The following is a 17,642-nucleotide window of genomic DNA, read 5'->3' on the forward strand; positions in this document are numbered from 1 at the left end:
AATGACTAATAAAAATAAGGATGTCCTCTCAACTATAATGGCAAGATAAAGATTTAGATTTGAGCTAAAAAGTAACAGGAGCCAGGCCTAGATCAACACAAACTTCCCGGAATTTTAGCACTAAGTAAATTATCTAATCCCAGCCCATTGTTCTTTCTTTATGTGTCCCCCTCCCCACGCGGTTGAGTAGGCCAGATGATTTACATAAAAAAAAAAAAAGTTAAATTTTAACTCCAGTCTAAGAGCATTGCAGGAGGCAGACTTTTGGGTTCACTTATTCTGCATTCCTTGAAAGCCTTAAGAACTTCTGCCCCTACCAACCCCAGTGCCGCCTACCCCCTGACAGTTGTTGGGGTAGCTAGCTAGCATCCCCATCTTTATTGTTGTGGGTGGTTCCTTCAACCCCATCTTAAAGCCTTGGCTCTCTTTCCATTGTAACCGCAGATTGCAGGGGCCAGGAGCTTGTGTCGCCTAAGCCTGGCTGTGTGACCACACAACTCGGCAGCAGTTGATATTTTAGCAGCTCAGCCCAAGTACTGTGTAAGGCTGCCTTTCACCACAGAGCCAATGGGTTCACACCAACTGCCAGAGAACGTTTGGTAGATAGAAACCTCCAGAAAAGGGACAGGAAATCTCAGAGAAGGAAAATTCACCCAGGCGAAATCCAGGGTTATAGTTCCTTGCTGAGCCTGGTTTCCTCTTAACTGTTTAAACACTTGATTTTCCTTTTGTGTTCCTATGTCCATCTGAACTCAGGTTTAACAAAGACTTATGCAAGGAGCGTCAGCTTGGCTCCAGCACTCTCTGGAGCTGGGGACAGGGGTGGGGAATGAGAGGGGCCTTTATAAACACCACCAGGAACAGGTCATCTTCTGTGTAGGGCCCTTGGCTGCTCAACTCGCTGAGGGCACTTCCAAGATCAGCCTTTTACTTACCTTCTTTGGAGGGCTTTGAAGACAAGTGGCACTGTGTAGGAGTCCCGCGAGTCGATTCTTTCCCTTAGCCCCAGGATGGAACTCCATCCAGAAGCACCAAGCACAGTTAAATCCTGACGCTGTGTGGTCTGTAAGGACGTGGAGGCAGAGAGACCAGGGGTCACATCATCTTGTAATCACAGCCGCGTTCAGTATGAGGCCCATGTGGGTATGGTGGCAGGCTGCACTCTTGGCCTAAGGGACCAAAAAAAACCAAACCAAACCCAGTGCCATTGAGTTGATTCAGACTCATAGCAACCCTACAGGACAGAGTAGAACTGCCCCATAGGGTTTCCAAGAAGCGCCTGGCAGATTTGAACTGCTGGCCCTTTGGTTAGCAGCCGTAGCACTTAACCACTATACCACCAGGGTTTCCGCGTAAGGGACAGGAAGAGAAATATTTATCAGCTGACAATCTACTTCTATATTCAGAAGTTAGGCAGGCTTCCACGTGGCTCATCTTAGGAGATATATATCGTGATTCTTAATCGCCTGATATAGGAAGGGCCCCTGCCATTTAACAGATGACAAAACTGGGGCCCCGAATGCCAAGGAGGAACACGTAGACAAGAGGTAAGGAACCCGGAGCTGTCACTGTTATTATTAGGTGCCATCAAGTTGATTTTTGACTCATAGTGGCCCCATGTGACAGAGTAGAACTGCCCTCCCTATCAAGTTTTCTAGGCCGTGATCTTTACGGAAGCAGATAGCCAGGTCTCTCCCATAGCAGAGCCACTGGGTGGGTTCAAACCAGCAAGCTGTCCTTTAGCAGCTGAGAGCTTAACTATTGCACCACCAGGCTCCTTACCAACTCCGGGAGGCAGTAATAACTTCCCTGAGCCATGGTTCATTTCCCCATCTCTACCATGAGGTGAGATTTCCATCAATACTTCCCGGCTGTTTTCATCATACTCATACCACCTTCAGATTTTCCTGTTACCTGAGTACCATCGACGCTATTACTTAATATTTTAAGTTGACTTTACTTTTAAAATGTAACCATACTTGTTTGAGAAAGAGTAGGAGACACTGGATTAGATTCTTTTCCATCCTGTGGTAGGGCTGAACAATTTCACTTACGTTTGGTGATGTGCCCAAGGTCAGAGAATACAGACAAATCCTGCTGCTTCTGTAGTTACATCTTTTCTTTGTAACCAACTGCCTCTTGCTTTGGACAAGTGTGATGTCTGTGCATCTTAATGAATTTTATTTCCTGGTCCCCATCCCCAGCCCTTTATCTGTGAACACACACTTTCGAACCAGGCCAGAGTTTTTCAAATTGTGGCTTGTGACTCATGAGTGCCTTATGAAATTAGCATGGTAGGTCATGCCACACAAGTTGGCAACAGCTGGTACCTTAGCAGCTCAGCCCAAGTACTGCGTAAGGCTTTCTTTTACAGTGTAAATAATGTGCGAGGCGTTATTTCTTAAATGTAATAGAATAGAAAATATCAGAGTATATCAGATGTAGTAAGGGAAGACTGTGTTTCATGAAACTTTTACATTCTGGGTGTGCACAAGCAGGTATGTGCACTAGGTCACAATGATAGAGGTAGTTCTTCCCAAATGGGTTGCCATCAAAAAAGTTTGACAGCCATTCAGATAAAGGCTCCTGACAAAATATGGCTGGCTCTCCCCCTGCTCCTCACTGGAAATCTGAGAATCAGAGGCTTAGAGAGGGGCTGGCATTCAGGCTTGGGGGTGGGGAGAGCAGTGATGAAGACACAGGTAGATAACACAGGACCCCAAGTTCACTTTGCAATCACTCATCCGTTCTACAGAGTTGTCTAGCTTCTGCTTTGGCAAGGAACGAGAGGCTAGCAGCTGGGCTCTTAGCTCAGGAGTGTGCGCGCTCTCTCCCGGCTGCTTTCACGTGGAGGATTTTAATAGCATTTTGTTGTCAAGAGGATTTCTCCTAAAACATGCATGTGAGTGCAAAAGAGAAAAACTGTGAGTAGGAAAGCTTAATTACTGCAGGAGGCTGCACTGTCCCTTTAAGATTCCATCCCCCATCGGTAACTGGGCGGAGCTCTTGGGTAACTAAGATAATGCCCTTCTCAAATCCTGCCTGCTGTATCTAAGCATCCTTAGTCACTGTGTAACTATGGGGTTTGCTACAGCCTAATAGTACCAAGTCCTAAGCAATCATTCTTAGAAGAGTTCCTTCGAAACACTGTTCAGAAGGGAGGTTGTCTAAGGACTTCAGTAAAAATCAAGCACGTGAGACCAGAAGAGGTAGATGGTGCCCAGCTACCAGTGATGACCACCCTGACAGGGAACGCAACAGAAAGTCCCTGACGGAGCAGGAGAAAAGTGGGGTGCAGAACTCAAATTTTAGTAAAAAGAGCAGACTTAATGGTCTGACTGAGACTGGAGGGACCCTGGAACACATGGCCCCCGGACTCTCTGTTAGCCCAAAACTAAAACCATTCCTGAAGCCAACTCTTCAGACAAAGATTAGACTGGACTTACAAGACCAAAAATGATACTGGTGAGCAGTGAGCTTCTTGGCTCACTTGACTATGTGGGCAGGTCCTCTCTGGAGGATAGGTGAGAAGGCAGAAGAGCTGGTTGAATGGACACAGAAAATACAGGATGGAAAGGGGAGCTTGCTGTCACATTATAGGGAGAACAACTAGGATCACATAACAATGTGTATATACATTTTTGTATGAGAAACTAACATGAACTGCAAACTTTCACTTAAAGCACAATAAAATAAATAAAAAATAAACTGTTAGGTGTACATCGAATAAGGCCTACAAGGAATCACAGAGAAATAAGAATAGTGGGTGGGTGGGACTGTGTTTAACCTTTTTTCCTTATAGGCTTTTTGTATGCACCAAACTGTCTACAAGGAGACATTTTTACTATAATAATTTAAATAGCACCTTAATAATAAAAATTATCTAAAAACAAACCAAAAAAAGCAGATCTGGCCCACATGCGCAAGTAGGCACGCGCACACGCACGCACACGCATGTGCATCACGGTTACCTAAACCTCCCGAAGTACACAATATGACCTGAGGGCTGGGGCCTGAGGTATTTAGATTTGTCTTCCTCAATCAGGGGGCGGAAGTGACTTGCCCAGCTTCTTGGCTGAAGATCAGGGTACAGTATCTCAACCTCATTCTTGGTGCAGTTCAAATCTACCAGGTGCTCCCTGGAAACCCTTTGGGGCAGTTCTACTCTGTCCTATAGGGTCACTATGAGTCAGAATCGACTCGGTGGCAATGGATTTGTGCTTTGTTTCGTTTTACTAACCTAAAGTTTTGAACTCACTCAATGGTGCCGTGGAAGAAAGGCCTGGTGATTTGCTTCCGTGAAGAATCCAGCCCAGAATGGAGCAGTTCTACTCTGTCACACGTGGGGTTGCCACAAGTTCTTTGTTGTTGTTGTTTTTCTAATGGTAATTCGTGTTATTGGCATCAGCTCTCCAGCCCTCTCTGTATCCTACCTCTTGCCACACACCTTGCAGTACATTCTCACTGAGGACAGAGCGTACTCCCCTACCTCTTTGGCTTTGGCCATGTGACTCACCTTGGCCAATAGAACTAGGCAGATAAAGTAGTGTCCCAGTTCCAAGCCCAGGCCTCAAGAGGCCTGCTTCCACTTGTGCTCTTGTGCCTTTGCCATCACACTGAGAAGCACAAGTCCACTGGGCTCAGGCAAAGATTGAGAGGCATGTGGAGCAGAGCAAGCCCTGGCCAAACCAGCCTAGATCAGCCAGTCCCCACCTGGCCGCAGACATCTGAGAGAGCCCAGCTGAGCAAAGCTAATGATTGCTGTTTTAAGCCATTGAGTTTGGGGGAGGTTTCTTAGAATCATCGGGGCCAGAGCTAACTGTCTTGATAAGGTGTATTTAGCAATTACTAATTGTCAGACATTTTTCCAATGCTTTCCTTGAATTAACTCTTTTAACCCCTATAACAACCATATGAAGTAGGTACTATCATTATACCCATTCTGTGGATGAGGAAACTAAGGTTCAGAGAAGTTGAGTTAAATGTCTAAGGTCAAGCACCAGAACTTGAACACAGGACAGCCTGGCTCCAGCGCACGAGTACTGAGCTCTTAAACGCTACACTACTCTTGCTGTCACAAATCTTCCCAGGAAACCCACTACCCGGTTCCTCTGTAACTAAACCCCAAGCTCCAAATTATAAAATAAATAAATCCCATCTCTGCATCTTCTCTATTCTAACGCCCTCCCTTCCCTACTATATTTAAAGGTCTCCAGAGAAGAAGAGGGAGCCCTGGTGGTGCAGTGATTAACGGCTGCTAACTAAAAGGTTGTCAGTTCAAATCCACGAGCTGCTTTTTGGAAACCTTATGGGGCAGTTCTACTCTGTCCTATAGTGTCCTGTAGAGGCACTATGAGTTGGAATCAACTCCATGGCAATGGGTTTGGTTTTGATTCTTAGAGAAAAAGAGAGGGCAGTGGGGGTTCAGTGGTAGAATTCTTGCCCTTCCATGCAGGAGACCCGTGTTCGATTTCTGGTCTGTCAGTGGAGGCTTGCGTGTTGCTGTGATGCTTGTCTTCGGCTGGGTCTAGAGAAGCAAAACCAGCAAAGCGTATCAGTGTATATGTAGAGAGGTAGCCAAGTTGACACACAGTCTTAACCATCCAGTGCTGAACAGGTTTCAGCGGAGCTTCCAGACTACAATGGACTAGGAAGAAAGGCCTGGCGATCTGCTTCTGGAAATCAGGCAATGAAAACCTTATGGATCACAAAGGTCCAATGCAGGACAGGTGGCATTTGACTTTGTTGTGCATGGGGTTGCCATGAGTCAGGCAACTGACTTGATAGCATTTAACAACAACAACAGAGGAGGTGAATCCTCTGGGATTCCCAGGCAGGTGATCTGCTCTCTAAACACTTCCTTCTTCCGGGAGATGGGCTCTGACCAGGGTCCTTCATGCTCAACAGACGGTAGTAGCAGGGATCCATGGGAATTGTGATCCACACACTAATTCTAGCATGTTCCTTCAGTCAGGGATGAATGCCCTATGCATGTGATAATCACACCTATGCCATAATCGCTTATCTACACTGTAGAGATCAGAGATCAAATTATTTTTGTATCTGTAGAGGAAATGATCCATCAACCTAACAGTGTGGGGGACTTCCCTCTTTCTTTCCCTCTCTTGTAAGAAAAAATCAAAACTTTTTCCTTTCACTTTTCACCAGGACTTCAAATCGGGTTCCTTCAGGTTCCAGCCCCTGCAGAGAATTTGTGTTTCCACACCAGATGTACTGAATCAGAATCTACATTTTAACAGTATTCCCAGGCGATTCTTAGGTATGACAAATTTGGAGAACCACTGCTCTCCCAGTGCTTCTCAGAACTGGTCCCTAACCAGCAGCATTGGTATCGCCTGGGAACTTGTTAGAAATGCAGCCGTGAGGAACCCGGTTCGAAGCCCTGTCTTTCACAGACTGCACGTCATGCAATTTCTCACCGAGGGGGGAAGCTGCATCTGAGTTATCACAGTGAAGAAACAGTTTGCAGGCTTGAGCAGCAGCAGCTGGTATATTTTTGGCTCCCTGTTAAGAGGACCAATGAGCGTCATTTTCTTACACAAACCTAGATTTGGAAATTCCTGGAAAATCAAGGGAATGTTAGAGAGGGTATTAACACTGAGGACATCTGAAAGGAGGGTTAGGTTTGCATGACCTGGAAGCCCTATGGGGAAGGTGAGAGGAGGTAGGAAGATTGGGAATGGCTATCTTCTTTCCTTCTTTCTCTTAGTGTCCATCCCTGATGGCCAGGCATGACCTCCGTCTGTCAGCCAGTCACCAAACATTTTTGTGGTCAGGCGCGGGCCTTGCAGAGGGACTGCAGCAGTAGCCTGCCCTCCAGGAATGCATAGTGTAGATGTTGTTGTTAGGTGCCAGTGAGTTGGTTATGACTCACAGTGACCACATGTAACAGAGCAGAACTGCTCCATAGGGTTTGCTAGGCTGTAATCTATACAGGAGCAGATTTCCGGGTCTTACTCCCATGAACTGCTGGGTATGTTCGAACCTCCTTCGTTTCTGTTAGCAGCTGAGTGCTTTACCGTTGCGCCACCAGAGCTCCACATAGCGTAGGGGCAGGGACAAAGCCAGTACTAGAAATCATTCTGCAATTGGCAAGAGCTGATAGTAGGCAGCTCAGTTGTGGTTTTGCTATTGTCGTTGGCTTTCGTTTAATTCCATTTTATTCTAACCCAAATCTTTACCTACACAATGCTGAAAAACAAATTCCTGCTCTGCCTATGGCTCACCCTGCTGCAAAGAAACAATGTACCCTAACACATAACAATGTCAAGGTTCCTGGCCTCCTTTCAGCCCTGAGAGCATCCATCCTCGGATATTTGCCACTTGGTGCCTGGCTTTGTGCTGATGGGCAGCAAACAGATATCTGGTCCCGTGGTTCCGGGTTGTTCCTAAGAGCCTTCCTTCTCTGCTGGGCACTCAGGGAAGGCCCAAGGTGACTTCTCAAGCAAAGCTACTCTGCTCTGTTCATTGACATGAGCGGCTCAACCAAGGCCAAAGGGCGCCACCATCTTGTGTCTCAGGTTTTAAATAAATGAGAACAAAGTCACTCTGGGGATGCCAGGTGAAGTTGGGAAACTGTCTCAGGAGCTCAGGTGAAACACAATGGGGACCTGACAGGAAAAGGAAAGGTGGAAGGAGCTTTGGAATATTTTTGAGCTGATTTCACAGGTCAGAAAAACCATGGGGCTCAGAGCCAAAAGGGTGCCTTTAAGCTGTAAGGTCACAAATTGGAGGCCTACAGGCTGAGTTTGGGCTACATATGTGTTTTATTTGGCTCACAAGGGAAATTTAACAAATTTGAAAGCATTGCCCACATTTGAAAGTCAGGAGATCACATATAAAAGTTCAAGTTTCCAGTTTTTTTTTTCAAATGTCACATGATCTAGTGTTCCTGCTTCCCACAGTTTAACAATTGGCTGGCACAAAGGTGAGACTGTCCCCTTTGGACGGGGCGGGTCCGTTCTCCACTTTTCCTCGGTTCCCACCCAAACCACTTCACTTATCTACCAGTGGCGCAAATGATTAAACGTTCAATTACTAGCCAAAAAGTTGGTGGTTCAAGCCCACCCAGAGACACCTCGGAAGACAGACTTGGCAATCTATTTCCAATAGGTCACAGCCTTGAAAACCTTATGGAGCAGTTCTATCCTCCACACATGGGGTTGCCTTGAGTTGGAATCGACTGGACAGCAGCTAACAACAACAATAACCAGCCCTAGTGGCCCCTGACAGTGGTTGCCTTCCCTCCCTAGAGCTGGTCCAATCGGCTTATTTTGGAAGCGAGAAAAAGAAGGCCAAGAGACAGAAGGACGATGCTTTACTGATGAGTGTGACTACAGATTAATTCAAAAGGGGAAGGTTCATGGTGGAATGGTAGAACACACGTACCTTCAAGGTAAAGAGATGAAGGTGTCAAGTTAATTCTTAGCGTGAGACCATTTCAGGGGAAAACATCCATCAGGAAGTCAACCTTTGGGGTCAAACAGGACCCTGGATTTCCTGCAGAACTCGTTGCTTGAGATGTTAGATAGGGATTGAGAGAGAAAGTTTTGATGATCTTCCCTTGTGTCACAGGTTTTGTGCTTTACAAAACACTTTCGCATTCAGTTTCCTTTAGCCCTTCAGTGCAGGGCAAATGGTAACACCATTGCCATTTCACAGGTGAGGTAACTGAGGTTTAGGGACTTTAATGTGACTTTTCTGGCCTTTTATACTAAGTGGAGGAGCCCTGGTGGTGCAATGGGTAAGCACTGGGCTGCTTACCAAAAGGTTGGTGATTCAAACCCACCCATTGGCTCTACAGGAGAAAGGCCTGGTGATCTGCTTTCATAAAGGTGACAGCCTGGACAACCCCAAGGAGACACATGAGACTATGTGGGCAGCTCCTGTCTGGAGGCGAGATGAGAAAGCAGAGGGGGACTGGAGCTGGTTGAGGGGACACAGACAATACAGGGTGGAGAGGAGGAGTGTGCTCTCTCATTAAGGGGAGAGCAGCTAGAAGTACGTAGCAAGGTGTGTATAACTTTTTGTATGAGAGACTGACTTGATTTGTAAACTTTCACCTAAAGCACAATTAATTAATTCTTTTAAAAAAGATTACAGCCTAGACAACCCTATGGGACAGTTCTACTCTGTCACATAGGGTCACTATGAGTCAAATTCGACTCAGTGTCCCCTAACAACAACAACATACTGAGTGGCAGAGCATTAAATTTATAACTGTCCAGGGAATTTCATGTGTAAACCAACAGAGTGTACTTACTCCATGCCAGGCACTGTTCTAGGCGCTGGGAAACATCAGTGACCAAAGAGAATAAACATCTGCCCTCATGTTGCTTACATTCTTCTGAAATGGCTGGAAGAGTAGCTCACATGGCTTTAGATGGATACTTTTCTAAATGTTGCGACACTACCCCAATGGGATATTACTAGGTAACCTATAGCAACACTGACTGCTATAGAGATAGTTACATTTGCATGCTTAGGGCTGGTAAAGTGAAAGGTCAGCAAGAGAGGAAGGCCCTTGACCAGATGGATTGACACAGTGGCTGCAATGATTGTGAGGATGGCACAGGACTGGGCAGTGTTTCATTCTGTGGTACATAGGGTCCCTATGGGTTGGAACCAACTCGGCGGCATCTAATAACAACCATACTTAGGGCACAGGGCCATACAACAGCCAATGAAATGAGTAATAGACCAAAGAACCACAAGCCACGCACTGAGCTAACTGACCGCACTTCCTGGAACTTCCATTTCTGGAAGTATGGAGGACTGGAAAGCCCTCTTGGTGTAGAAGTCCTAGACGTGGGAACAATCTTCTTCACATGAAGTTAGCCAGACAGTCACAGGCTGTGCCCAGAAGCCTGAGTAGAATAGCCTCCGTTGCTGTTTCCAGGTGAGGGTGTTCTTTTCCAGGCGAGGGGTCCTTGTCTCCTTTCAGACGAAATTGCCTCCAACCAGGATAAGGGGCAAGGATCAGATAGTTTCCACAAGTAGAGTTTTTATGACTGATGCAGGCAGAAAAGGAATAGCAGCAGCCTCCCCCACCGAAAGAAAGAGGAAGGGAGAAAGCAAGGAAAAGAGGAAAGGGAGGGAGGGAGGGAGGAAGGAAGGAAGAAAGGGCGTGTTTCTTACCTATGAACCTTCATTCATAGTTTGGAGTAAACCTGAAAACACTGAGTGCTGAAGCATGGGGCAAGAACACCTGGTGGATAGGTGGGCTTGGCCATCAGCGTGGGAGAAGAGGCCATCGGTGAACATGGAGGAAGCCCTCTTTGTTTCTCTTCTCAAGCCTTGTTGCATCCTACTTAAATATCCTTTTATAAAATAGAGTGCTGATAGAAACTGGGCCTTTTCTAATTCTAGTTCCCTTTAACAGAACGTAGTGCTTTTTGAGGAAACAGGAGTGTTTACTCTTGAATTAGGGATGGTTGCTAGAAATAATAACTCGGCTTCAAAGGACAAAGAGATAAAGTTGGGAGCCGTGGTCAGTTGAAAGAAACATTTCTTGATTAGAGAGTGCCACAGAGTAAACACAGAGCTCGTATAAACGTGGTCTTTTTCTAACCACTTGAAGGAAAAGGAGCAAGACCTGTACTAGAATTAGCAAATGCTATGGCATAAAAATAAAAGTCCCATGTTAATTTAATAAAAAAAAAAAGAGAGAGAGAGAGTTTGCAGAGTAAATGAAGAGTGCATAGATGTTCCTAACACCAAGAGCAGCATCACAAAAAGGAAGAGGGAACGTGATTAACATTCATGATGGTTAAGGGTTAAGGATACAAGTCAGCTGATTCGATAAGGTTTGTATGTCTTTCAGTTTTACTCTGTTTTTTCAACAATATGAAATCTTTTCCCAGACTCTGAGGATCAGGGCCCTGGGTCAGTATACTCACCATCTCGGCACCCCCACCCCACTACAATTTTTTGAGTAAAATCAATACTCTGGAGCCATGGCTCTCAACATTTCCAGTGCCTCAAACTCACCTCGAAACCTTGTTTTGAAATACGGATTCCAGGGCCTGGTCCCAAAGAGTCTGATTTCTACTGCAGTCTTCTTGCATGCCTCGGTCTACACCGGGCTGGACCAGGATGGGTTGATCAGGGCCAACTTCCTAACCAGCCTCCAGGCCCTCTCCCCATCACTCACGGGCTGCAGTCTCAAAGGCTGTCTCAGTTCCTCTAGTGCAGCTATAACAGAAATACCACAAGCAGGTGGCTTTAGCAAGTGAAGACTTATTTTCTGACTGTTTAGGAGGGTAGACAGAATCCAGGGTGCCAGCTCTAGGAGAAGCCTTTCTCTCTCTGTTGGCTCTGGGGGAGGTCTTGTTCGCTGGCTCCCTGGTGATCTTTATGTGGCTTGGCGTCTGTCTTCCGCCATCTCAGCTTGTTTCTCTCTGGCTAATGGGCTTTTATATCTGAAGAGAGAAGACTTAAACACACCCTACACTAATACTGTCTCATTATCATAACAAAGAAAACCCATTCCTAACTGGGATTATAACCACAGGCAAAACCAAAACCAATCAAACCCACTGCCATCCAGTTGATTCTGACTCATAGCAACCCCACAGGGTTTCCGAGGCTGTAAATTTCCTACGAAGCAGACTGCCACATCTTTCCCCCTCAGAGCCGCTGGTGGTTTCAAACTGCCAGCCCCTCCCTTAGCAGTTGATGACTTTAACCACTGCGCCACCAGGGCTCCCTAACCACAACTCAAGGGGTTAGGATTTACAACACATCTTTGAGGGGGACACAATTCAATCCATAACAATGGCCTTTCTTTTCTTTGAATGTGGAGAAACTTACTTCATATATTTGGACTTAAAATTCATGCCTGGAAAATTCTGCACCCTGATCTTCCCAGTTTCCCAATGATTCTCCTCTTGTGGTTTAGGTCTGTGCTCAGATGTCACCTCCTCAGAGAGGCCTTCTCTGGTCACCTCCTCTAAAGTAGTGCATTCGCCTGTATTCTCTTTTACACACCACTTGTGTATCATGGGGAAACACTGGTGGTGTAGTGGTTAAGAGCTACAGCTGCTAACCAAAAGGCCAGCAGTTTGAATGCACCAGGCTCTCCTTGGAAACTCTATGGGGCAGTTCTACTCTGTCCTATAGGGTTGCTACGAGTCGGACTCGATTTGACGGACATTTCATGACCTTCAAAGCTCCTATTACTATCTCACATTATCAAGTCTTTGTATTTGTTTATCGTTTATTGCCTGCCTTCCATGAGAGTGCCTTGAGCCCCACTGAGTTCCTGGGTGCTGCAAACAGTTAATGCACTCGGCTGCTAACCAAAAGATTGGAGGTTTGAGACCACCCAGAAGTGCCTCAGAAGAAGGAACCGGCCATCTACTTCTGAAAAACCAGCCATTGAAAATGCTATGGACCAGAGCTCTGCTCTGACACACATGAGGTTGCTATGAGTTGGAAACTACTTGATGGCAACTGGTTTTAGCACAGTGCCAGGGTATTGAGTGAATGAATGAATGAACATGCCCAAGCTGAGAAGCAGGGTATAAAATAAAATATACAATGTGATGAATTCTGGCCTTAGGAACGTAAGGCTGCAGAGTGAAGCAGATGTGAGGGCTTAATGAGCAAAAGGATGAGTTGAGCAGGAAAGGAGTAGTGATGCCTCCTTCAGGGCATAGAAGAAAAGGAAACAGAGGAATAGATGGCGGGGGTGTGTTTGCAGCTTTCCTGCTCATGTGCTGTATCGCACACATCCCTTAGTCCTTCTTCTGTGTCTGCTTTTAAAATTATAAAAATTATACACGTGCATGGCAGGCAGCTCGAGAAAACAAAAAATATAAATAAGAAAATGTGTGCTGCATTCTACTACCACCCATAGATAACTCTGGTTTTCATTTTTGTGTTTTTCCTTTTAGAATATTTTCAGAATTTTAAAATACGTACACCTTACAGAATAGATGGATGGTGTATATACTTTCGTGTGCTGCACTTATTTTGTTTAACATGATAGGATAAGCGTGCTCTCGTGCCCATTAAGTATCTTTTAAAACATAATTTTTAAAACCCATTGCCGTCGAGTCAATTCTGACTCATAGCGACCCTAGAGGACAGAGTAGAACTGCCCTATAGAGTTCCCAAGGATCGCCTAGTGGATTCAAACTGCCAACCCTTTGGTTAGCAGCCATACATAGCACTTAACCACTACGTCACCAGGGTTTCCATGGTTTTTAAAGGTTGTTTAATGTTCCATTATGTGGATGGAAATACATAATTTATTTCCTTTATTTATTTATTTTTCTCTATTGTCCAAAAAAAGCACTCTAACTTTTAAGTGGAGTAGAAGTGTCTGATAAATGAATTTCCCCAGTGGTTCTCAAGCAGGGCCGATTTTGCCCCCAGGTACGTTTGGCAACCTCTGGAGATATTTTTGGTTGTCACGGGTAGGGCTGGTAGTACTGTTGACATCTAGGGGGAGATGCCAGTGTTGCAGCTAAATATCCTACAATGCGCAGGACAAACTCCCACAGCAAAGAATTATGCGGTCCAAATGTCAAAGGTCCTGAGGTTGAGAAACCCTGTTCTAGAGGTCTCTTGCTCTCTAGACAGTGTCAGGGTTAATATTCAACATTCACTTAAATTCAGATTCGCATGCTGCCTTTAGAGTATGGGACTTTGCCCTGGAATTCTGCATTAGAATAATATCTCAGTTACTTAGGACTCCAGCTACTAGAATCTGGACTAACTGATATTTTACTTTTATAATTTTTAGTTTATTAGAAATTTTAAAATGACAACAGAAGAAAGAAAGAGAAACTGGAGACTATATTTTAAAAATTAAGTTCCAGGAATGAATGCAGTGGTTCTGGGGTGCGTCCATGTTGGGGTCCATACTTCTATGTAAACACCGAGGCCCAGAGAGGATGGGAACCCACAGCGCAGTCCCCAGCTGCCAGTCGGGCTCGGTAGAAAGCACCTCCAGACAAGTGACTCAGCTGTTTCTAGAAAAAGAGTTTCCAAATTCAAAAAGGGCTTTCGATGAACACTTTGTTAAATTCATCTATTTGGAATCCTCTTCCCTGAGGCTTCCCTTGAATGGAGGGTTTTAGTTCTTTACAGCTTTAGCAATAACGCAGACTCATTGGGGAATTCCACATTAAGCAAGTAAGTGAAGTCCTGGAAACCAGCCCCTTCCCTTCGGTTGAGAATCGTGCCTGATGTCCCTTTTATCACAGATGTAGTTCTTTGGGACTTTTCCTGACCTTTGCACAGAGACAGTCTGCGAGAGGCAGTGTGTTAGGATGAGCCAAATACCATTTGTTCAATCCCCAAACACAGGGAATATCTGCTGCTGCTTTGCCTCTGCCTAGATTCCTGCTAAACTTTATTCTACAGGGAAGAGGACTTTAACTTGGAAATGTTTGGAATACAGTTTCGGATATTTAAATGATGAAACCAAAAAGCCTTCCCAAGTATGCGCTGGGTAAAAGATACCAAGCCAAACAGAATCAGGAATCCCCGTCTGAGCTGGAGCAATGGAAATGCGATCTTTAGTTAACAGGGACTCAGAGTTGAGAGCGGGCAAGGGTGGGAGAAGGTCAGTGGTTCCCGCCTTGAGATCGATTCGTGCCTCTGACCTAGATAATCTCCGTGCACTACACTTGTTGGCAACTGCACCTCCTGCAGTATCTTATGTGGCTCATCTACAGAGCCTCAGACCCGTGGTGAGGGGTCAGTAGAGTGTCCCCGGCTGTCAGATCCTCTTCCAGGAGGCAGGCATCTTCCCATCTCCTTGTCTAGTCTCCCTGGGTTTGGCTGAAGACAAGAGGCATCTCTGGGCTCTAATCAGCTCCATCAGCTGGTGACACAGACTGTATCGTTTGGAAGGTGTAGTGGGAGGGGGACTGGGGAAACAGAGCTGAGGGAGGGACTGGAAGACAATTTAAAATCAGCAATCACAGGCTGAAAGAGATAAAATAGGTGCAGGACTAAAAGCGATGGACGGGAAGTCAGTTCACACACAGGTCTCTCTCTTCTCAGTGACGTGCAGGCTTTTATTTTTTGGCTTTTAGCAACCTTTAGTTTCCAAATACTCATTTTCTTTGTGATTTTCCATTAAAATATTGATTCATCTGCTGAAAAAGATGCACCCAGGGCTTTCAGGATTTACAAGGCTGTAGTAAGGCACTTCTGCAGACAGCAATGTACCCAAACACGCGGGTGGAGGGGCAGAACCCGCCCTCGCCCTACCACACACACGTGCGCACACATGCACACACACGCACGTGCACACGCACGAGACTGCTGAAATGCAGGTAGTGTGGCATATGGGTTTTGTTCTTGTTAAACTGAACCCGAGATTCAAATCACCTGACTGTTGGGTGTATGTGATGCAGGTGGTGAGAATGGGAAATTAAAAGAAATAAACTTGAGAATGTGGATAAACCGAGTGCCTGCTGCAGAATTCCTCAAAATAGTGACTTCAACTCAAATAGAGAAGCCTCAGGGGCAAATCCTGACTTCCCATGTCAATCAATTTCACTTTTGATTCAGGAAATGCCTTTCATTGTTAGCAGCTGTGGAGTTGCCCCCAACCCTAGAGAGGACCCCACGTTCGATGGGATCAAACCCTTGTGATCCCTCGGGTTTTCAGGGGCTGATTTTTTGAAAGCAGATCACTGGGCCTTTCTTCCTAGTCCACCTGAGTCTGGAAGCTCCACTGAAACCCGTTCGGCATCACAGCAACACACAGGCCTCTTCTGGCAGATGGATGGTGGCCCTGCTTGAGGCATAAGGGCCAGGAACCGAACCTGGATCTCCCATATAAAAAAAAAAAAAAACCCATATATAAGCTGAGAATTCTATCACTGAACCACCACTGCCCCCTAGCAAATACTTAGGCAGCATCTGTCTGATCACCAAATACTCTGAGCTATCACTTTTTTTTTTTTTTTAATCACATGAATGGGATATCAGCATCAACCTTGAGATTTAGAAGACTAAGTGGGGTATTGGTCCAGTCGGACCAATAAGCAACATCGCGATAAACAGGAAATTTTGAAGTTGTCAAGGAGTTCATTTTACCTGGACCCATGATCAATGCCCATGGAAGCAGCAGTCAAGAAATTAAACTATGTTTTGCAAAAGATCTCTTTAAAGCGTTGAAAAACAAAGACATCACTTAGAGGACTAACGTTCGCCTGACCCAAGCCATGGTATTTTCAATCACCTCATGCATGCGAAAGCTGGACAGTGAATAAGGAAGACTGAAGAAGAAGTGATGCCTTTGAATTACGGTGTTGGCAAAGAATATTGAATATACTGTGGACTGCCAGAAGAACGAACAAGTCTGTCTTGGAGGAAGTACAGCCAGAGTGCTGCTTGGAAGTGAGGATGGCGAGACTTTACTTCACGTACTCTGGACATGTTATCAGGAGGTACCGGTCCCTGGAGAAGAACATCATGCTTGGTAAGGCAGGAGGTCAGCGAAGAAGAGGAAGATGGATTGACACAGTGGCTGCAACGATAGGCTCAAACATGGCAATGATTGTGAGGATGGCACAGGACCGGGCAGTGTTTTGTTCTGTTGTACGTAGAGTCAGAATCAAATCGACAGCACTTAACAAAAATAAGACAGAACAAGTGGTTATAAGACAATTTTACAAATACTAGTGGCACGAGTCGTCATGATTTTGATTTTCCAATTCTAAGTAAAAGCACCCGAATTGCCCCCTAAGCATTCTTTCAAATAGTTTCGGTCAGTGCAACTGGAGCCTTGGTGCTGCAGTAGTTAAGAGCCTGGCTGCTAACCAAAAAGTCGGCAATTCCAACCCACCAGTCACTTCTTGGAAACCCTATGGGACAGTTCTACTCTGCCCTATAGATCACTATGAAAAAAAAAAAAAAGTCACTATGAGTCGGGATCAAATTGACAGCAACGAGGTAACTGGGCCTCCCGGTGGACCAAACAGTCCAGGTTGTGGCTGACACTTCACCTATCTATGGACAATGGGATCTGCTGGTTGAATTCTTTGTTAGAATAATGGGAGATCCCTTATAAATGGAGTCGATAGTAATATGATCCTGGAGTTTTTAGCTCTAGATTAATTTTGCCTGATAATAATAATAACAATAATGAGGCCCAGAGAGGATAAGTCATCTAACCAAGGTCACACAGCTGGTTATTTGGAAGAGCTGGGAGCAGAACACAAAGTTACAGATTTTCAGTTTCCTATGTTGGTGGCACAGTGGTTAAGAGCTTGGCTGCTAACCAAAAGGTTGGCAGTTTGAATCTACAAGCTGCTCCTAAGAAACTCTATGGGGCAGTTCTACTCTGTCCTGTAGGGTTGTGATGAGTCAGAATCAACTCGACCGTCATGGGTTATGCCCTACCTGCTATTGCATGCTTCATTCCTTAACAAGCATGCCCAGAAAGAAAAGTAAAACAGGATGTTTTCTATATTAGGCTCATGTGCCTAGAGATGTGGCCTGACCCAGGCAGGAGAAGTGGAGGGGGATTCCATTGAGGTAAAACCACCAAAAGTACATAGTCAAATGTCTGCTACATAATAGAGCTCAGAGAATATGAATTACCATCACTATCATCATCCTCATTGTCATGTATCGAATTGTGTCCCCCAACA

The sequence above is a fragment of the Loxodonta africana genome, chromosome 21, assembly GCF_030014295.1.
Source record: "Loxodonta africana isolate mLoxAfr1 chromosome 21, mLoxAfr1.hap2, whole genome shotgun sequence".
Taxonomy (NCBI): domain Eukaryota; kingdom Metazoa; phylum Chordata; class Mammalia; order Proboscidea; family Elephantidae; genus Loxodonta; species Loxodonta africana.